This window comes from Cygnus olor, chromosome 7 (genome assembly GCF_009769625.2).
Source record: "Cygnus olor isolate bCygOlo1 chromosome 7, bCygOlo1.pri.v2, whole genome shotgun sequence".
Lineage (NCBI taxonomy): Eukaryota > Metazoa > Chordata > Aves > Anseriformes > Anatidae > Cygnus > Cygnus olor.
In genome coordinates, this window is record NC_049175.1 from 32,892,124 (window position 1) to 32,914,689 (window position 22,566).

Consider the following 22,566-nt stretch of genomic DNA (forward strand, 5'->3'; position numbering starts at 1 on the left):
TGTTCCAAAGAGGGCATGCTGAAAGGGAAAGAAGCAGCAGAGATGTGCAGGAAATCCCTCTCTAATGCCAGGGGAGAAGCAGCCAGGATGCGACTGCCTGCAAAGCCTCGGCGCCTTGGGGAGAGGAATCTCAGAGGCCAGTAGGGCTGACCTCCTGAGAGGCCACCAGTGAAAGGGCTGGGACCGTGGCCAAGATGGTCTTCACCAAGCAAGAACTTGCTCCCATTTGAAGTAATTTTCTGTTCTAGTAACTCGCTGAACTCTCATTTGATTTCCCGTTTCAATAAGGGACCTATGAATCCCAAATAAATTGATCAGTGAATAGCAGCAGACAGAAAAATGCTCATTTATTTTTGCCCTGAAAGAAATATGGTATTTTAATGAACTGCACTTGCTTTTCTCAAATTTTCTGAGTCCCAGTTGGAAGATTCCATTTTGAAATTAGCACAGTTTGGTCAAGGTATTTTTTCTGTTTGTTTGCTTTTTTAGCTGCCATCTCTGGTTAGAGCCAAACAAATTCCTTTTCTTTTTCTTTTTATTGAATTGTTTCACTGAGGTTTTGCCTAATTATTTTTCCTATTTTGACTGGCGGGTGGGCAAGCGGGATTATTTTTGCTCAACTCTGTCTTTGAAACTTTGATTTAAACACTGGGCTGAACAAATATGAGCAATCTATCATGACCACTAGAACTGTATCAACAGCAATTCTGATGTGGCTAAAAAAATATGGGGAACAGCCGCCCTACACCCAACATCCAGTTGGTGTTATTTTCTGAAATAACAGTTCATGTTATTTCTGAACTATTAAGTGTTTAAACTAGACGGGGTTAAAAGAAAAAAAAAATTGGATATTCAACCAATGTAGATACAGAACATCTAAAGCAACACTGTGATTGAAAATCATGATAAGCCACACTCATTAATCTTCACTGACAACATAAAACTTCACATTTCAGCAAGGATAGAACATTATTATGGAAAGCAGAGAGAGCAGAAATACCAACAGAGGCTAAAATTTCTACGTGCTTCAAGAATTTCCTCAAGAAAAGTTCCAGATAAGTATTTATCACTTCAAGAAGTTATCATGGAGACAACACTAAAGTGACTGGAGGGAAAAACCACTTGATCATGGCATGTGTCCTTTTTTCGGTACAAGGTAATTTCCCAGCAATGACTTTTTCAACGAGTGATTCAGAGCACTGGAACAGGCTGCCCAGGGAGGTTGTGGAGTCTCCTTCTCTGGAGATATTCAAGGCCCATCTGGACACCTAACTGGGCAATCTGCTCTGGGGAACCTGCTTTGGCAGGGAGGTTGGACCCGATGATCTCTTGAGGTCCCTTCCAACCTCTACAATTTTGTGATTCTGTGATTCACATGCACTGAACAGAATTCTGCTGTCACAATATGGGCACAAACAAATCATTTGCCTGAGAAATTTAATTCCTAATAAAGTAGGTGGGACTTTACAGCACAGCAAGTATTTTGTATCAGCATCCCACACGGACAGCTCAGGGTGAGAGCCCCCGTGAGGCATCCAGCCTGTGCTCACCAACCAAGGTCCTCAAGAATGACTGATAATTGCAGAGAACAATCCCAGTAACTCTTTTGAACACCAAGTTTAGCAGGGAGTGAGTTGCCTCCTGGAGACACTTATTTCCAGTGAACACAACACCAGCACCCAGCTTATGGGCAGTGAAACTTGGGTGAGATGAAAATCCTACCAGTGCTTCGTTCACCGAGTGGCAGCTCTGTGCGGACTGCAGGTGGTGCCTTGCTGCGACAGTACAGAAAGAGCTTAAACACCAGCATTTCCTTATGTATTTTGGTTCTTACACTTCCTTCTGGACAGATCAACTAGTCCCACAGGAATATCCTACGGTGCTGTGAAACTACTTTTCTGCAATCACATTTGTCCTTTTGTTCCGTGGGCTCTCCTGGCACAAAGTGCCCTGTTCCTGTGCCAATCTGATTAGATCGAATTACATGCTTTTACTGCTCCTACAAGCTAATGCAGCAGACCTACAATTAAGTGTGGGATGGTTTAAGGTCTAAATGGAACTAATGTCTGGCCTGAGCAAATGCCCCAGATTCTATTTTTTTTTCCTTTAAGTTGATATTTTTTAGGCTGTTTTCCAAAAGTTAAGCCCCTGAAACAAGTCATAACAGCGAACCCACTCACCCTATTCACAATTATTGTTGCTCCCAAGCCATTTTTAGTATCTCTGACAAATTACTGAACATACAATATTGCCCTTGTAAGGAAAGAATGAGCGGGAAGCAGCAGTGTGATGTCATTCAGCCTTATATAATATCAGCACTTAAAGGAAATACATTTGTTAGTGTCACCATTGACATATGATAAATACTGCAGCCTTATTTTTCTCTACCTTGAGAACTAAATATAAGAAAATATTTAAAGAAAGAAAGAAAGAAGGAAAGAAAATAAAAATAAAAAAAATAGGAAAAAAAAAAAAAAAAGGCAACTAACCCCAAAAGCCCCTCCTTCAGTGGCAGAGAAGCTGGAAATACCAGAGGTGTCAGAAGCCCTCTGGTGCTGCAATTCCTGAAATTATGACAGAGCCTTCGAATTTGTTCTGGCTAGTTAGTCTGAAAACTTCCTAGAGGGAAACAGATAAATGGATAACAACATGATTATTGCCCACAGGCCCCATATGGAAAAGGAGTGTAATTTCAGTGCACTGATATGATTATATTTAATTTGCTCTAAGTTGCAGCATGCCATGTGCTGAGGAGGACAATCAGATAACCCTCTGAAAGGTGCTCGTGGAGCTTGAAGCTTTTGGCACCAGAGCTGAAATAAGATTAATGGAAATGAGCTCCATTTTGCCTTGAAGTAGGTTTGCATTGCATCTTTATTTCATTAGGTATTGTTCCAAACACCATTATTAAAAATAATAATAATAATAATTAAGGATCCAGAGACGTGTCATTGTGAGGAACTGAGATGCCTTTTGCCTACATCTTCCTCGCTGATACCTAAACATCATTAACCAAGCACTCTGTGTGTTTTCTTCACTTTGGCTTTTAATGGAACAAGACAGAAACCTTCCATAACCTGCACTGGAGCCCCAAATTGTGCAACAATCTAGCTTACCTATTGGGCCTTCCAGCCAAACGAATGGCTGAGTTTTCTCATTTGGAATAAATTACTGAATAACCTGACTTACACCATGGTTGCTTCCCTTTCCCTTGTTCCCTCTGCTTAAAACTTTTTACTCCACCCTTGATAACTAACTGAAAGATCTACCCAAATCAAGGTAATTTTTTATTATTATTTTTTTTTAATTTGTGAGATTGGGAAGCTAGATTTTCCAAGAACATCTTGGTTTATTTCCTACTCTTATTCATTACACAGCTCTATCTCCTGCATAATAATAAACATAGGCATCATTTCATGCGCACAGTATGAAAGTGCAAATAGTTAAATGGAAGTTACAAATACAGTTCAATTAATTAATGATTGATTGTTGAAAACATGAAAAGTTAATATAAGCCCCTGCCTCTTTTTTTTCCTGCTCTGTGGAGGACTGTCAGTATGTAATTATTTTCCACACTGATGAGTTTAAATTGTTGGATCTTTTCCAGCCGTGTTCAACCTTTGGATTACATTCTTCTACTTATTTGTGACAGACAGAGCCCCCTTAGGTAACCGGCCAGCCCAGTCTTTTCCAGTCTTGCTTTTTAGTAACTCCACCCTTGGTAAGATCTGTACCCCTGAGCCATTCCATAGAACAAGAAAACATTTTTATTGTGTTACACACCTTTTTTTGTGCATTGCAAAGGACTTGGAGCTTTCTCAAGGTCTGGTGTCGTCCTACATCTGTCGCACACAGAACACAGAAAGCAGCAGCAAACATTCCTTCAACTTTCGGTGCACTACACTGGGACAAGAAGGCCTGTCTTTTTTTTTTTTTTTTTCTCCCTTTTCTTGCAAACTTTGAAAGTGGAATGAGCACAAGCACTCACAAGGTATCAAGGTTATTTTTATTGCATATGTCACTTCTCTGGACATGCAGGATGCTCTCAAACAGAAAGCGAGGGTAAACAAATGTGGTCTGGTATAAGCCTATTTTTTCAAGCTAAAATGGGATATTCGTCTTTACTTTTCCTTCATTCATTCACAGCATATGCTGTTTCACTTCCATTTTCAGACTTTACTGCTTTAGATACAAAAATGTGGGGGTCTGATGGAAGACATTTGAAATTAAAAGTGGCTGGATTTTCCAGAAAGAAATTGCCATGGCATTTCCCACTAATCCTGATAGTGTGCAAGGCAGGCTGGATCGCTGAGACTGTCACTATTTGAATGCGAGAGTTCTTTTTTCTTGTTTTTTTTTGAAGTGATTTTTTTAAACTATCTGTCATTGAAAGCAATAATTCAGGGAGCTCCTTTTCCTTTTCCATTCCTTGATTCTAGCAAAATTTCAGTGCTTGCAACCTTTTCCCTATCTTTTGTTGTCCTAAACTCTTCTCTAGGCATCTGCTAAGAGCCATTGTCAGTGAGAGGAAACCAGATGATGGACAGACCTCTCGTCTGACTCTGTTTGACCTTTTATAGGTTTCCTGAATCAAATCTTCACAGAATGCCTTGCATACATCAATTTTACCTTTATATTTCCTATTAAGTCTGTTCAGGCTTCCCTCAATTCTGAGAATGTACAGTTCTGTGCACATCAAAATTAGCACTACATGGCCAAGATAATTCATCCTTCTCCTTCACACCATAGAGCATATCAGTCATTCTTTGGGGAAAACAGCACTGTTATCTCTGTCCAAATAAACGATCATTCAAAAAATAAACTTGAACTGTAAACAGATTGTTGGACAGAGGTGTGCATGTGGGACCTGAAAGCCATCTGTTGAAGTCTGGTCTTTTTTTGTTTGATTTCTCCTGGTCTGTTAATACACAGTTGACTCTGATAGCAGAATAATTCCAAAATGCTTAAGAAAAAGTCTGTTTATCTGAAGAAATCATCTTGCCCCTACAAGTTACTAAAACAGCCAGTTCGAATTCCCTCCATCCCCCTTTTTTCCTTTTTTTTTTTTTTATTTAGCAATACAATGATGTTGTAGGTATGTTTTAACACACTTTTTAATATACTGTTAGCTCACAATTAAAGAAGTATCAAAAGAATAGACTGTAAAGACTGAATTACAAAAAAAAAATAGGGAAAAGAATTAATTAGGAAAATATTGAGGCTTGGTATCATGGAACCATTGCAGGAAATAAAGCAAAATGAATGAGGACAATGTCATCCAGACCAGGCTGTCCCTTCTGATAGTAGAGACACATTGCTGTCCATAGGGGGTCACACCGTACAGTACTGTCATATCTTGGTCAACATCTGTGTCACCACTATCCAGCCTTGGGCAGTATTTTGCTGCTGCTTCTCTCTCTGACAAATATCAAAACCCTAAAATTCTCCCAGTGGGAACTGGAAGGAAAGAGTTCAAAGCCAGACCACAACATCAGTGACTGATCGCTGTAAGGTGGCTGCTGCCCCAGGGGCAGAGAGAAGCACGGCACTAGCTTGCTACCACCTCATCCTATCGCACTGCTTCCAACTGTTCAGCACCACACAGCCCAAACACTGACCCCAAGCACAGGGGGACAAGTAAGAGGAAGGAAGGGGAACACCATAATAGATAATCAGAGGAAATTAAGCTGAATGCAAGTTAAAAAGAAAGACAGAGTTTCCCTTTCTCTAGGCTGGGTGAAATATGGAAGATCTCAAGTAGAGATATCTTCTCTATTTTGATTTATAAAGCAGACAGAGCATTGTTTTCTGTAGATGGTGATGTTGTATGTCAGCAGTAGTTGTCAAAAGAGGTTTAGTTTTATTCATTTTTCCAGTGTGCTTTCTTTCCTTCGCACAGTCATGTTGGTGATCTGATATGGTTCCTTTCAAATCTCTCTGGATTTCAAATCTCCTGGCTTGGAAAAAGAGCCTCTATGAATATCAGACATTTATCCAGACCCTTGCATGCCCACAAGTGTCACAAAAATATATTTTTTTTCTTCATATTTGATTGTCCTTACAATAAAAGACATAGTGTACATTCAAAGAGAGACTGCTTGAGACTATCACTTTTGTTTTGTTTTCTTTGGCACCAGTGTGTCTGTGTTTAGCTGTATGTCCTCTTGCCAGATCTGGGACATTTGGAGTGATAACACTAACATCACAGGAGACAGAGCAGAACGTACTAGTAAGGATAATCATACAACAGTTCTGTATATGATATAAACGTTAAAAAGAAAAAATCTTTTAAAGAGAAAGAAAGAGAGGTCTACAAAGCTGTTGAAAAAGCACTACTGAAATGAGTGGCGAAAAAAAAAGTGAAAATTTTGTGATGGCCTAGGAAGAAAGAGTCTGGCTGCACTGTCTGCCACCACTGCTATGGAAGCAAGCAATTCATATAACAGCCTGACCAACAAGTGTCGTCATTTATTTATTCCTAAGGAAAAAGACTTTAGAAATAAGCTTCCCCATTTATCTGAGCAACAGAACTGCAGCTGATAAAGAATTTCCTGGTAAATGAGTATAAGTACACTTTGCCAAATTAACATTTTGTCTCCTGAAATTCAGATTATATCTTTTTTTTTTTTTTTTTTTTCAGTTTCCTATTCAGATAACTAGAGTTTCTTTCTGGGTAAGTCCAATGAAAATCAAAATATTTCACTTTATCAACTACATGATCATTTTTTTTCAAAACATTTTGTTAGCAAACTGTACCTGCCATGCTGCTTCATGGAATTTGCAGTTGGGTGATTTATTGCCTCTTTATAAGGAGATCCTGGTGGACTGCGATACGCTGGCAGAGCAGATAAGTCATGTTACCTCAATGAAGATGCAGTCTAGGTCACAGGGACTATTTGCATGATGTACTCAGACATCTACTGGTCTGGGTCTAATGATTCTTTGTATACCTTCATAAGAGATTATTGGAGGGGGAAGGATTTAATCCTACTTCCCCTGACAATGAACTTTGCTGTTTCCCAGGTGGCCTCTTTGCTCTGTTCTAGAGGGAGTCTACATAGCTGAGTTTCACCAAACCCTTAGCAAGTGGGAGTCTGTCCGCTCAGGTAGTCCACCAGCATTCCTATACAGCAACAGTAGCAGCATTCATCAGATCATTTGAGATCCATCCAGTATTCGTCAGTGCATTATAAAGATTTTCCAATCCTGTTTCCTTAGGCATTAGTGCTGTTGCCCAAGATTAATAAAATGAACACCAGAATGAATCAATAAAAGTTTATCTCCAAGCAACGAAGAGTAATGTAAAAGTCTCTGAATTTTAGAAAGCTATTCAGTTGTGACAGTTAGAAGTGTTACTAGGTAAAAGAACATGGATAGGACATTCGGAAATACAATAAACAGCTTTGCCTTATATTTTCTGTCTGTTACCAAACGTCTGCTTTTCTTGGTCTAGTAGCTTTTAGTCCTTTCTGCTTTTTCTTTCCCTGCTTTCAATACTAGGACAAAGATCATCACTTTACTTTGTGAGAGAAGAATGCCTTGAAATAGATCCAATCTCTCCATCCCTCAAATATTTACACACATAGCTCCACATATAACTCCACATAATCCAGACCCTAAATTTTACTGTCATGCAACCATAGATATGCTAGTTAGAAGGGACTGCTTAAGGGCTGTAGTCAAGTTCCCCTGCTTGCAGCAGAACTGTCACCTGCTTCAGCTCAGGTCTTAGGTAGCTGCCCTGAACAATTCCAAGCTGCACAAGAAATCAGGGTTTGCAGGATTAAGATGTACTTAAATGCATACAAACACAAGACTGACCTCCTTACTTTCCTTTTTCTTTTTAAACAGGTGGTGCTTTCCTCATGCTGCCCCTTTAAAAGCAATTTTCTGCCAAACATCAGTAAAAGGATGCTGGCAACACTTTTTAATAAAAGGCAAATCCCACTTACCACTTTTGATATTCATTTTAGTAACATTAATCATGATGAATTCATTCAGTATGTCGCATGACTGCTGTGTGTAATTTCTTAGGAATTCCATTTTCATTTAACATTAATTAAAGAGCACTTATTATAGTGTTACCAAAATTAATTCCCGGTCTGCAGCCCTGTCTGCCAAGTTTCAACCTTCAGCAAATTATTATGGGTGAGTTATAGACCCTGGGAAAATGAGGTCTATAATGGAATATTAACGATAGCGATGCATTCATCATTATATTACAATAAGGGCAATGTTCAGGGAGATGGTGATCATTCGAAATAATGCACTCTATGATCCTGCTCCTGTCTAGCCCTTTAAGACAGTTATTGGAGCCCACAGAAATTACAGATAGTTAGCAAGCTTGTTTAATCCAATATGGTTTGTGAGACACTCTATCCTTCTTGCTTAGAGTCTGTTTGATTATGATACAATGATCAGACTCAGGATATTACCTCGTTGGCAATTCGGCTTCCTGCTGCTGAAGAGACACAGACACCGTGGCAATATTTTTGATACAGCCCAGCAGAGCTAAGTGTCGTTCATTAAAAGAAGATTTATTCACATGCATCTGTCTTGAATCTGTCATATTCTCCCTAAAGGGACTCAGGCATTTAATATGTCTTTTTTTTTTTTTTCCCATTTATGACATTCACCACAGAGTGTATAATCTTAGTTTCCCCATATTTTTAGCACCAAAATAGCAGTTTTGTATATCTTAAAGGATTTTACTATATCCTGTTTTTGCAAGAAATCCTAGAGAGATCATGAATTATATAACAGATATTCTAGGAGGAAAGGAGGTTGGCCATTACTTTTCTTCTTGTTTTATACAAGTTCACACACCATTATTTGGTCCCTTGTTCTGGCTTCTTTCCTATAAAATTCTGAACAGCTCCAAAGCTTTCCTGCTCAGAAAACACCACGCACCGAAAAAGAAGAAAAAAAAAGTTTACTTTTGCTAAGATTGGGAAAGATTTTTTCTTTTTAACTGAATGGAGGGGGAAAAAATACAGGGGAAAGCCATGTTAATTTTGGACCAGCACAAGCAGACTCTGCTGGAAAGAAAGGCACACAGTCACTTACTTAACATCTGTCTTTAGAAAAGTTGTTACACAAAGTGTCACCTACAGATCGAATTTCATTCCCTAAAGCAATGCTGAACTTTAAAGGTATCTAAAACCCAAGGAGACCTATGGTCTGTCTGCAATGACAAGAGAGGAGGCTCGCCCTGCCCACAGGCCAGATGGATCCATTATAACCCAACTGATAAAGTGTATGGCTGGGTCTCTACAAACTTGTAGAGCTACCTGTATAGCTCCCAGCCCTGGAGGAGGGGGAGGGAAATCCAAAGCTAAAACCAACAGGCCTTGACACTTCTGTCTCATGTATCAGCTTCCTGGAATTCAAAGTTGTTTGAGGCCCCATCTATTGCACTCCTGAGGGTTCCTCCCATAGCACACAGCTCATCAGCCCATTTCCTAACGAGTCAGGAGGAACACCTACCATTCAGCTATCTAATAGACTCAATGAGGAACCAGTTTCAGATCCTCCAGTTGCCTGAGAATATTTGATCATGCATCTTTTCTAACCCAGAACTTGTTGTCCTACCCAGAGAGGAGACCAAGGATGTAGGGAGCCCAGGTTGCCAACATGACACCATGTATTTCAAGAAATTGTTGTTATAGTATTGCAATGTGAAGCCTAAATCACTCTTTTGGTCTCAACCCTTAGCATCTCTATATTCAAGACACTTTCTCTTTATATACAGCTACACAAGCTTTATATACAGCTACACAAGTAGACTCAGTTATGAAACAATAGCTCTATATTTGTTTGGTGAAAAGGATAGTCTTAAGGTTATAGTGACAGACAGGTATATCTTTTGGTTTCTAACAACTACATGAAAAAGCACCTTCCTTGAGCATGGGACTCTCTTGCTAGACTTCAGAAATAACCACACACAACTGCCACAAGGCTTCCATCAGCTCTTCCCTTCCCTGGCACCATGGGCACTCCTAAGCTGTCCAAAGTCTGAAAGCCACCCAGACAGGGAAGAGAGATGTTATATCAGTAACTGCTCCTTCAGATAACAGTCAGAGATGTGAATTTAATAAAGAACTATTAGTCTGGCCACATCTGCAGAGCTGGAGTGAGGGGTGTCAGTGCTGGAAAGACAGCTTCCTTTTTAGCACCGGTGCCCTGGGTGTCTGGGTGTTTCAGCATTTACGCGCAAAAGATGACTCAGCTCTGATGCAACCATGGGAGAGGAAGGAAGGAAATGTGGTGTTTCCCCCCCTCCCAGGCTGGAGGAGGTGCAGGGACACACTCCATGGGCAGCATGAGACCGCCCCAAGCACTGATCCAGCAAGGGCCAGCTGCCATTTTTGGATCTGCAATACAAGGTTTATCCCATTAGAGTTGCAGCAATATATCTAACATGAAACCACAGCCCCCACTTATTAAAATTTGGCAGATCTTGTTCACTACAGTACTTCTCCCAGGTATCCCTGAGAGCACCTGAGCTGCTCTTCCCACAGCTTGGCTCTTGGGCATCTCACCCTGGCACACTTTCTCTACTTAGCCAGGAACTTATGTCTCGCAAAAGTACGTTCTCCTGAAAGTAACGTCAGGAAAAATGAACCAAATGACTAAAAATCATTCCCTGAAAATGTTCAGCAACAGATTACAAAGAAATAAAGGTTCTGAAATTGCCACAAGAGAAGTGGCTATGCCTGTGAAATGAGCCGCTCAGAACTACAGGTCCTACTTTGATGAAATAACACCTGTAAAAAAGATTGAGGGATGAGGCTGTGATTATCAGACTAAATATTCTAAAATCTGCCCCAACCTGAGCCAGAAATCAGAAATTAACTACTAACTGCATTAACTATTGTTCTTTGTGCCCATCTGCTTTTTGCACTTTAAAAATTTGAAGATAAACAGTTGAAGCAATAAATAAGAAATAGCTTCTCAGATAAAAACCCACTTTCTCTTAAACCCTAATACTGGGAAGCATTGAGTCACATGAATGCTGACATTTAACATCCTGCCAGAACATGAGAACAAAATAATTTAAGGGATTTTTTTATTTTATTCTTTCCTTGCAAGGTGACATCCATCCATCACCTTCAAGCAATGACTTGCAACAGTTTGCTCTAAAATGCATTTTGTGAATAAGCAATGTGGGTGAAGTTCAAAGCACACACCAATGGGTTCCAGGTCATGCACAGGAATAAAATCTGAAAGAAAGGGGAGGTGTCTGGCATTTTCAGGTAAGAATTTCCTATGTGCTTTTCACAGACTTCCTCTAAACTTTGCCAAATTCTGCCAACACATGCTGTCGGTATGAATAAAAGACTCAGCTAAGAAAATATATCTATCACGAGCAGGAAATGCGCTACTACCTTGTGACTCATTCAAATAACATCTTCAACAAGGATGCGAGTTTCACCTGATAGATGACAATAATTCTGGGAGTATATTTCACTCCACTATTCAATTTTGGCCCACTTTAGGCTTTGAGTAATTGGACAAGAACCTAATAAAGGATGCTACTAATCATCCTCTCTAAATAGATGCCTGGTTCTTCCTGGTATCAAAAAAATATGTTTAGAAAAATGTCACAAGTAATAAAGAACAAGGTAAAATGCTGTGGTACTCTTGGTACTAACACAAATATATAACAAATAGGCAAAGGGTCACAAAAGATGACAAACTCATGGGGAAATAAACAAGAGAAACCAAAATATCCTTCTTACCTCTGTTGCCTGCAGTATTCTCTGATCTCATCGTGAACTCCTTTAGTTTTGCTATTTGTATGGCAAAATAAAATTAAAATTATAAAACATATTTTAAAAAAATCCCTCAAAGACCAGAGCTGTGTTATGCAAATCTCCAAACCTGATCCCAAGAGCTGAGGTCAGGCAGGCAAAGGGAGTCATTTCTGTCCTGTTTCAGCCAGCCTAGATTTCACTTAGGATTACAAAATGAGTGCCAGGAACTTCCTGCAAATTCTGTATCTCACAGTTAGTGAGTACTAACTTCAGATGGGATTACTTTAACTAAACTCAAACTGCTTGCATAAAGTGAAAAATATTTCATCAACAGTTTTTCCTTAAGTTGATCTTTTCTGTTGTTTTTTTGTTTACTTGTTTTCACTTGGTTGGGAAGGATGCTAGGTTATCATCAGTCACTAAAGCAAAAGGCAAGCAAGTACATGTGCCTGCACTAATATATTTTCCACACTTTAACTTTTGCCTGGTCATAAAACCGCATTTTAAAAGATTGTTTTGAGTTGGTTTCCCAGGCTTTGGAAAGAGAAAGGAGACTTGGCTTAGCAGGTCATTCTGTCCCCACCCAGCTAATTCTGCAAATGATATTGATCTCCTACAACAATATCACTAAAGAAATGCCATTACATCTTCTGATTTTCCCCCCTTTTCCCAGCTCCCCAGTGAAATGAGGCTTCATCTCAGCACTGCCAGTCAATAGGGCCTTTTGGTCTGTGCTCCAGCAGGCTTTATTCAAATCCATTGGGCAGAGTTATTTTATCTCACACAAGCCATGCAAAGTCTTTGCAAAGCTTTTAGACCATCTAAGCTTCATCCAGTTCTTCTAAAGTTACTACCTGAGGGAATGTGACAATGAAACATGCAAGTAGGTTGAATTTATAATATATTCATCTCAGCGTCTTCATACCACATAAGGCATAGGTCTGTTTTTTCTTCTCAGAAACATCCTTCAGTTGAGGAGAATCAACATATGAAAGGAGATATTGTGATCTGTTTGTTACGAAGTAGGGAAAAAAAAAAAAAAAAGAAATAAAGGACAATATCCTTTCTTTCAATAATCCTAATTTTAATAAACTGATCCTAAAAACACGAGTTAGTCTGTGCTTTCTGCAACGACTCAGTCCAGAGCTATAGGCATAGCCATTAGAATGACTCAGACATCAGATTCCACTGACACTTTGCTAGGCTTGGGATATACAGTGAGGACCCAAAAATTCCCCAGCCCAAAATTAAACTCCAGAAAACAGAAAGAAGAATCTGAAAGAACAGAGAGATTGCAAATTTGTAACCACAATTACCCTGTTGCTCAATTTTATATGAAATATCCAAAAATAAATATCTATGATTATATGGGAACACTGCTGTTTTACAGGATTTTAGAGCCTCAAATATTTCAATGAAGTCAGTAGGTGTGCCAAGCAACAGCTGTTTAACAAGTTACACTCCCATTTAACTCACCAAAAAAAAAAAAAAAAAGAAACACAAATGAATAAACTGACAAATAGTTGTAAATCACACCAATCCAGATGCTACTGTTTAGCAAAGAACAGTAAATTTAGTTATTTTATTCTTTGAAACTAAGAGCTTCTCCACAGGAGCTGAAAAAAAGTATAGTGAACACTGAATTTCCATTTCTCAGACAGTTCACTATAAGAATTAACTTGACGTGGAGACATTTCTTAATTTCCTTCAAAAATCCTGGTTCCTGAGTCTACAGAGTCAAGAATCCCCATTTCTGGCTAAAGATCAGAGCAGTCTGAGCAGCATATCTCCCCTGGGTTGCCTAAAAGACACATGCTTTGTTAGTTCAGATCTGGTGCCAAACCAAGACCTTCTGAGCTGGGCTCTCCTGTCTGTGAAAGTGCAGGATGATCTATGTGACCAGAAGGGTTTCCTTCGCTCGTCAGAAACCAGGCTCTTTTTCACCACCAGGGGTTGGCAAGGACTAGTTGAACTGGGGAAAGGATGCCAGCATGCTGTTAGAAATGAGTCAAAACTGCCAATGAGGTGACAAAATGGGAGTGCTGAAGGTTGAGAGATGCAAAGCAATCCTTCCTTCCCTTCCCTTCCCACCCCCCCACCCCCAAACACACACACCCCACATACTTCAGGACAGCTTTTGCCAGCTGTTGCTGCCTAAGTTTCAACTTGCTGATGGAGTCCTTCTGTTTATGAGCTCTGAATGAGCTGTCACTTCTCTGTCCACTTCACAATTACACAGGAGCTGCTATGAATTCCAGAGACACAGAAAACCTTTACTTTTTTCTCATGTTATCAATGGAAACTATAAAGTATTATGGAAGTATGAAGGAAGGGCCTTGTAAAGAACAGGCTTTACAAAACAGATATGGACAAATCTACATGACATGAATGTGGTCAGAAAGAAAATTTTTAACAAGGAAGGTTGAGTTTCACAAAACTTCCATTATAAATCTTTCTTTGGTCTAAGATGGGTTTCCCAGTCCAAACTCAGAAGAAAGAATCAACTTTCAAAAAACAAAAGCCTTACTAGAATAATGTTCCTCTCAGAGATTACCTATGGATCTGAAATCCACTTCAATCCATCCTTGGAAAGAAACTACCTCCCATGCAAAAGTTTTTTATCTCTGTTGTTCTCCACAAAATGGAAGTGACTCTCTAACCAGGTTAGTTTACCCAACAGGCATCCTCAGGCTTTGACCCTCCACCTGATATTGAGAAGAGGATCCTCTGTGCCACTGGATTGAGTTGGCTTCATCTGCTATCACACGGGACTGGGAAGTTCTGACTTAGAACCTCTCCCTTCAGCTGTCGAGAACAGGAGCTGTTTTCTTGAACAGAGAGAAGCTTACATAAATAAAAATAATATTTAGAAAGTTGCTCTGACTGGTGTAGTTGGCAACACAATACTATTTTCTAAAAGTAAGCATCATTATCTTTTAACCAATTGCTAAGAAATTTGTAGTCGTAAACCTGTCTATCTTCAAGAGCTCTACACCTGTTTCTGCTCCTCAGGATTCTCTAGCTTTTATTGTTATTACTATTTAATTGGATTTATTCAAATACATTTGTTCTGTCTTCCCTGGCTTTCCCTGTAAGGTTTTATAGTTCACACCTCTTCCCATGTGGCTCCCTTGATAAAATATGTTTTGTATCTTATGAAGGAGAAGAGATGGGTTTGGAATTGTGGTTGTTTGAGAACTGTCTGTGTCAGCCCTACCACACTGCTGCTGACACAACACTGGGCAGTGACATAGCACGAATTTCATCCCTTCATCATTTGTTAGCTTCCTCTTAGTTTTCATTTCCCTTTAAAATACAGTTTGTTGCAGTAAAAGATGAGAACGGGGAGCTCGCTTCCATCACAAATTTAAGAAGGAGATAAATGCGTGTTGGGAAGCCAGTGTCATTCAGCTGAAATGCTGCTAAGATATCCAAAATGACTTTTCCTCGCATTAATCTTTCAAAAGGGTGTTCAGCATCTATCAAGGTTTCTTCTATAAACAGGATTAACTTTTTTTTTTTTTTTTTTTTTTACCATTTAAGGTAATGATACTTGACTTGCTGTGTTACATGCAGGGAAGTCTGGCGAATGTTACGATTGTTTGGCAGACAGGAAGTGACTGCATCATTAACACTATCCAGAAGTGAGTGGTGATAACCCTGGCACGGCAACAAAAAGAATAGCCAGGCAGAGTGACACGAGAACTTGTGGAGTACATTCTGCAGTTGAAGGCAGAAACCCACATGAACTCAAAACACAACCAGTTCAAATAAACCTTGTCCCTTACAGGCTATAAACAGAAGGAGTTCAAGAATGAATGTATTGGGTATGGCATGGAAGTGAAGTGAGATAAGATGTTTTCTTTCACTACTATTTTAAATTAAAAAAGAATCAAGTGCATTCTAGGTTTACTGTATATATGTTTCACAACATAATTATAACTGTAATCAGTTCAGAGAAGTCCAGTTGTAGCTACCATCTTGAAATTATCTTTCAAGAATTTCCTGCTGTTATTATCTTACATCTCTGGCAGTTTAATTGAGACTGAATGGCAACTTGCTCTGTTAACATAACACGATATCAGACTTACAGTTTTGGGAAGAAACAAAAATGCACCAGATATTTCCTCGGATACTGACGTGCCTCATGTTTTAACTTTAAGTTCAATAAGCTACATGACTTTCTGCATGGTGTTCACACTCCTATATGCTGCTTTTGCTGAATTATTGCTGTCATTCCCCTTTAAGCAGGAAATATGAGCCAGTTAATGGATTTACCTTATTTCCATTCAAGGTAGAAACTCAGAAAGGATTGGGGTGGGCTGGGGGGGAGCCTACCTATAAGCAATGAAGTATCAAACAAAATATTTGTAAACTAAGAATGTGTTCATAAATTAAGCCATATTTGACCTTCCTAAAAGGAAGTATTAAATTCCCATAGACACTGACCTGCTTTATGCGTGAATTCCCCCCATCCTAATCCATGTATCTATTATATTCTGGAGTAATAACTCACATCCTATCGCATCTAAAATAAACTTTTCTAATGAGTTCAAGGGAATCAGAATATTTGCTTTGGCATCCTGGATATTTGCATTTCATAGACCTAGTCTATTCTGACATAATCAGCAGCAGGAGAACACATTAACCTATCCTCAGTGTTCCTAAACTCAGCAAGTTTGATAGCCAAGCACAAAGTACAGTAGTCCAGATAATTTAGAAAAACAAGAATTAAGATCTCAAGAGAATATTATGAGATTCTAACCTATGCAGAGAAAGGTTAAATATGGAAAATATTTGAAATAGAAACACACAGGGCTAGGTTGAATTCTTTCATCTATCTCAATTTTTTTCATATTTGTTTGTCCAAATAATGTACAAGTGATTAAGTTTTCATATTAGCACATCAAAATAAAACCAAAATGGGAAAGTAACTTAATTTATGGCAAATACATGAGTCAGGTGCTGATGGTACCAATTATGCAGAGGAGTTTGTATGTCAGCATACAGTGCACGCCTACTTCATATTTTGGAAGCTCCAACAGCTTTCTAGCAGCTGTTGATGACTGGAAGAAAGAACGACTTACATGAAAAGCCTTAAGCTTGGAGAGTTACATTATCACAAACATCTGAGTTAGGATCCTTTTGAGGAGCTAAGCAACCTAAATCCCAATGAACTGGACCTGAGCCATACATCATCGTTAAAATGGCTTTTGGATATCCTCTACACTAGGCAGGGGAGCAAAGTGGAGAGATCTCGATTCATTTCTTTCCCAACCTGGAATCTTCCTACAAAACAGTACTGCATTAAATGAAGACATTAATTTTTGTCTCCTTAGGTCTATAGGCATCTAGAAGGTTAGTGGAGACCACTTATCAAGGGCTTAAATGAAGGCTTAAGTGTTTCATTAAGGTATTAAAATTCACCAGCAGTGCAGTCTCAGTACAGCTGTAGTGCTGTTTCTCTGTAAGTTCACTTGGGGACAGCTCAGAGTTATCTGCCCTGAGATCTGTGGGCATCTTCTTGGGTGTCTATGAAGCACCCAGACACCTGCCATGCTTATATACTTTTGTAAATCCCGCTCTTTGCATTCAGAATATTTTCATAATATAACTACAAGTCACTTTTCTTCATATCTTTATTTTCTTTCCCTGAATGAAATCAGTTAGATGTATCTAGATGCATGAGTTTTTGGTTTGGAGCACCAGGGCATTTGGGGATTTATTTGATTTTGGAAATAGATTTGGGTCCCACAGAGAACTATGTACAGAAATTACTTTTTTTTTTTTAGTTACTGAAAAAAACAACTTACTTTTTCTACATAGCCAATGTCATGTATTATGTAATTTCAATGTTTTTCTAATGAATCAAAAATGTCAGAAGTTCTTTGTGGTCAAATGCAAGGTTTCATTTCACCTCAGATCTAACATTAAAACTGGTTAATGTGCAAGTGTGCAAAGTTTAATAATGGCTGAAATGTTCTTTCCAAAGCATTCAAAGCTCTAGCACCCAATGGTATTTTAGCACTTCACTCCAACTGGATCTCAAAAAACTGTTGCTATACTTGGCTTTACTCATTTCCAGACAAGCACCACCAGTGTTCAAATGAAGATCTGCTAGTAAAATAAGTAAGTTTGATGAACCTATTAAGTAGAATAAATTTTTAATTCCTTGCAGGAACATAACTTGGAATATGGTCATAAAAATCAGTATTTTTCTCTCTGTTTCACAAGCTAAAGATGATTGGTTGCAGCCCACGAGCCAGCTAATCCTCTGTAGTCATATCCAATCCTGAAAATGGAAGTGGATGGTGTGATCATGCTCATCATTGACCAAGCTGACAAAAGCATAAACTATCACAGTGAGCTGGGAGTATATCTGAAATATATGTATTCAGGGATCCATTTTATGAAAACATTGAAGAGGACTGGTCCTAAACAATTTGGATGAAGGACTTAAAGGCTTTTTGAGCAAATTCATGGATGATACCAAATTGGGTGGAGTTGTTGACTCCGTCGAGGCTGGTGAACATAAGCACCCCATGCTATTTAAGATGTTCCAGAGAATCTGAGGCACCTCCACAGGACTTGTAAATACGACATAAGATAGCTAGGAGATATGTCTCTTTAACAGCTCAAAGCCAAAATACTCTAAAGTATCTCAAAAGGCACAAAACATCCACATTAAGCAACAAAATCTAGATTCAATCTGACAGAATATCAAGGTGCAAACGTTTCCTCAATGTTTTCTTTTCATAACTATTGGTCAGATAAGCTTTCATAAACATCAAGGACAGCATCCCTGGATCTAATAATATCTGTGGTAGCTCCTGATGAAGTATTTCTCTATTGTGGCACCTCCTTTCTCTTCTTCTCTCTTTTCAAGTTTTCAAAGACTTTACTGTCACACATGGAAATACTATATTTGTGTCTCTTTGAAATTTCTTCTTTGTGAAGACCTTATTCAGGATTTGTCTCAAACTTAAAAAGTATTTCACACTCAAATCTCTGATGTAGTTTTAAATAGATATAAAATAACAAGAATATAAAGCATCAAGACAGCTCCGTTAAATCATCAAAAGAAATTATTCCTCAAAGAGGCCAGCATTAATCCAAGCTGAGATAGGGTCTTCAGCTATTCCTTCTTTACTTTTGTGTGAATTAGTCTTGGGGATTATTTTACTGCTGGTTTTCACTGGGGAGAAAGCAGAGGGGAGAAGGGGGAGGGAGGAGGGGAGGCTGCTGCTATTGATAGAAGTTAGTTGTCAAAACTTTTTTTTCTGGAAAACATTGATAATGTAAACAACCTGATGATATAATCTTGTAGTAGTGTTGTGTTAAACTTATAGCGTGTCTTCACATTAAGGAATGTTTTCAGCCCTTGAAACCCACATATAGAGCCAAACTCATGGTTTGTTGAAAACTCTTCTTCAGGGGGAAAGAGGAAGGTTCAAAATGCCATATTTCAAACAGTTGCCACACAAGCAAATAAAAGGCTTACCTCTTCTGGGAAATGCCATATAATGGATTTAAAAGATGAACAAAATCCCAATGTTTATTCAGTCTAATGGATAAAAAGGACATTGGCTTATCACAGCGGTCAATTGTACAAGAAGCTGAAATAGGCTGTTTCTGACAGACAGTGGAAAAAAAGCATTTGTGCTCATAATAAAAAAAAATAAAACATCAGCTCATTTATTTCATATGAAAAAGCCAATAGGAGTCCTCAACCAAACTTTAATAAATAAATAAACCCTCTGAACTAGTTTGATTTATACTTTGTTTGAAATTCTCACAATGAAACTTTCAGTCTCACTCGCTAAAAGCAAATTTGCCTTAGGTAGTTGGGAAGTGACTGACATAGGCAGTTTGAGCATTCAGTCATTACTGGAAGGACAATCTAGGGATGACTCTTTCTTTTGGTAGAATAAGTGTGACAAGTGTGCAAATTCTTACTAATAAATAGACCATCTAACTCTGATTTGTGAATGTGGTTTACAGAATCCACACATATTCTGAGAAAACTCAACATTGCTATTGGAAAAATGCACAATTCATTTTATATATTTTTAATTACCTATTAACAGTTGAAGCAGTGATAGTCACTGTGTATCCCTTATAATAAAATTTTCCCATTACACCATCATATTTTTTCTTTAGATTTAAACGGTATATTGCAGGACAGTTCAATAAAGCATGGCTTCACTACACAGTTTATTTGGTTTATTAATTTACTGTCATTCATATATAGATACCTCTTGCCCGTGGGGAAGGGCAGTACTTGTCATTTAAACTATATGATCTATTCCATATCTACTGAAACAGTGTTTTAACTGGTAATCTGTTAGCAGGATGGCTGCAAGCTACATTTTTTGTCTGCTGCTAGTTGGCGAACGTCTCTCCATCTTTCTTGCATACGCTTTCTCAATGGATAGGTGAGGTCCCTCACAACTTATTGGGAAGCACAAATAGGGACTATCACATCCTAGCATTAGGAATACAGAATGTGGTCTAATGTCTTGACTACAGACTGAACATGAGAGGATATAAAATAGCCTTCCCTACTCAAACACTAAAAAAAACATCCAAATTTCATTAGAAATGGTTTGTGGTACCTGACTGCTGTGGGACTCTCCAGGTCCCCACTTACTCTTTTTCTTAAGATTCTAAGAATTTCCACAGCAAAAAGTCCGTTGTTTAAAATGTCTGTGACTCAAATATGATCTGTACAGTTGCTACTGAAGTCAGACTAGGCCAACCAACGCTCAAACCTGGATGTTGGTCCTGAGCTACCCATAAAAAACATACCCAAACTAACAATAAACGAAACCTCTGCACAGAGAGGCATTCAGGATAATGAATTGATGACCTGTAGGTCAGAAAATCCAGATTCACTCAGACCTGAAGGAAAGGAAGAAGTTCAAAGGGCCCTTCATAAGAGACTCCCATCCCTACTTTCTTCCATTAGAATGCCCATACTTGAGCAACTACATGGACTTCACTCTGAAAGAGAGAGACAGGCAGTCTGTTCTAGAACAAAACCAACACACAACTATGCTATGAACTATTCACCTTCCAAGTAACAGCTCTTTCTGTATTTTTTAAAAAATATGGAAAACAAATTCCTAATCTTTCAAGCAATATTCACTAATTTCTTTCAATTCATTCTAGCTTCATAATAGTGTTGTACCAAGTCCAGTCCTGTGAGATTACATGATTGTCAGCTCATATATAATAGTTATATTCTTGGCAACCAGATACATTACCTGCAACACATAATACTGAGAGAAAATTTCATTTTTATCCTACTCATTAATGGGCTAGTTTCTATTTTTCTGCTTTAACCAATTATCTTACGATCCTCTTTCTTAATCCAAAAACTATACAATGTTGGAAGAGAAAAGTAGAAAAATTGCAATCCATTGGATTGTCCCTTGTACACAGGTCCTGATGTTCCTCATTGTCCCCAACATTTCTGCACACAGCTTCATAATCTTTGAAAGAGTCTTAGAGGCTATTTAGCTCAGAACTTCACAAAGCAGACCAGAAAAAAGGAAATATAGAGACATCTGAATTAAAGACTGAATGTTCAAGGAGTTCTGCTCAGCTGTTGGGCTTATTTTAAGCATTAGTATGGACATTTTTAGACCTATAAAAACAACAAATGCTGAAAGTTCTTTAAGCCTCAGAACTGGATAAACACTGTTTATGCTACATTGCAAACTGCTTCAGAAAAGGTGAAAGTTGTCTTGCTTTGAATGTACACTAAATTAAAACACATAAGGAAACTATTGTGCTTGCATTCAGTAGAACAAAGTACGTGTTGTAGAGTATATTCCTCAATAATTCAAACTTTAAAAGGTACAGCATTTCAAGCCTTAAAAAAACAAAGCTACACTCTTTCGGAGGTTATACCACATGGGGGTGTTCATTTCCCTTTGTCTTAGTTGCATAAACTCAAAGTCAACCCTATACAGTAAATGATGTCTGCCCTATTGTCTTATGTAAACACTCTTTTGTTATTCTTCATTGAAAAGCTGTGTTTAAAGAAAGCTCTGTATGAATTCCAATAAAGAAACTAGTGTAAGAAAACTGGATTCATAAAATGAATTAGAACAGCTCTACTGTTTCATCGACTGGTGCTGGAAAGCCAGCAAAGTCAGATAATATTTTATTTGGAGCTGAAATGAACTGTTGTGAACTCTGACAAACCAGCACTTCAAAGCATTCTGAACATACTGCCACCAGCATACGGAAATTTATCGTGACTGAGAGACTGACTCTGACCCTGTTTACATCGTCTTTACTGTGCTGACTTCAGCTGGATGGAAGATCAGAATTAAGTCATTCATGGCTATCTCTGTTCTTCATGATTTACAGAAACATTAAAAAAAAAGAAAAAGAAAGAAAGAAAGGGAATCATGCTTGATACATATATTCTACTCTCAACAAAGTCTGGATCACAAAAAACTCAGACAAAATACTAATTTACACCGGGGCAACTTCATGGGTGGCCCATGCAGGAATCAAAAGAACTGATGAAAAGTAAGATGTCAGATCTGGTGATATTGCTGAATCTTTAAAAAATTGTATTTCTGGGAATGGGGTATAGCCCACTGCTACACAGTCCACGTGGTTCCATTATTTTTTTTTGAACCTTAGAAATACTTCACTGTGGCTAAATTAAAACATAAATGGTATTAAAATTATTGTTAAGCTTTAATATTTTTACAACCTCAAGCTTATTATGAATTTCAAGGAGACTAGCATATAGCAACTTGACATTGTTAGAATGATAATTTATTAATGA

The 22,566-nt window shown here is 38.4% G+C and overlaps 2 long non-coding RNA genes across 2 annotated transcripts in view; one reads left to right on the forward strand and one right to left on the reverse strand.

Moving 5' to 3' along the window:
• LOC121073429 overlaps positions 1 to 22,566 on the reverse strand; it is a 125,910-nt gene that overhangs the window by 77,353 nt on the left and 25,991 nt on the right. The gene's annotated exons all lie outside the window — the stretch shown is intronic.
• The window catches only part of LOC121073428, a 125,386-nt gene that overhangs the window by 77,353 nt on the left and 25,467 nt on the right, over positions 1 to 22,566 (forward strand). Inside the window, exon 2 of the long non-coding RNA XR_005821705.1 lies at positions 7,721 to 7,725. This is a non-coding gene — a long non-coding RNA (uncharacterized LOC121073428). The remainder of the gene's footprint in view (positions 1 to 7,720; positions 7,726 to 22,566) is intronic.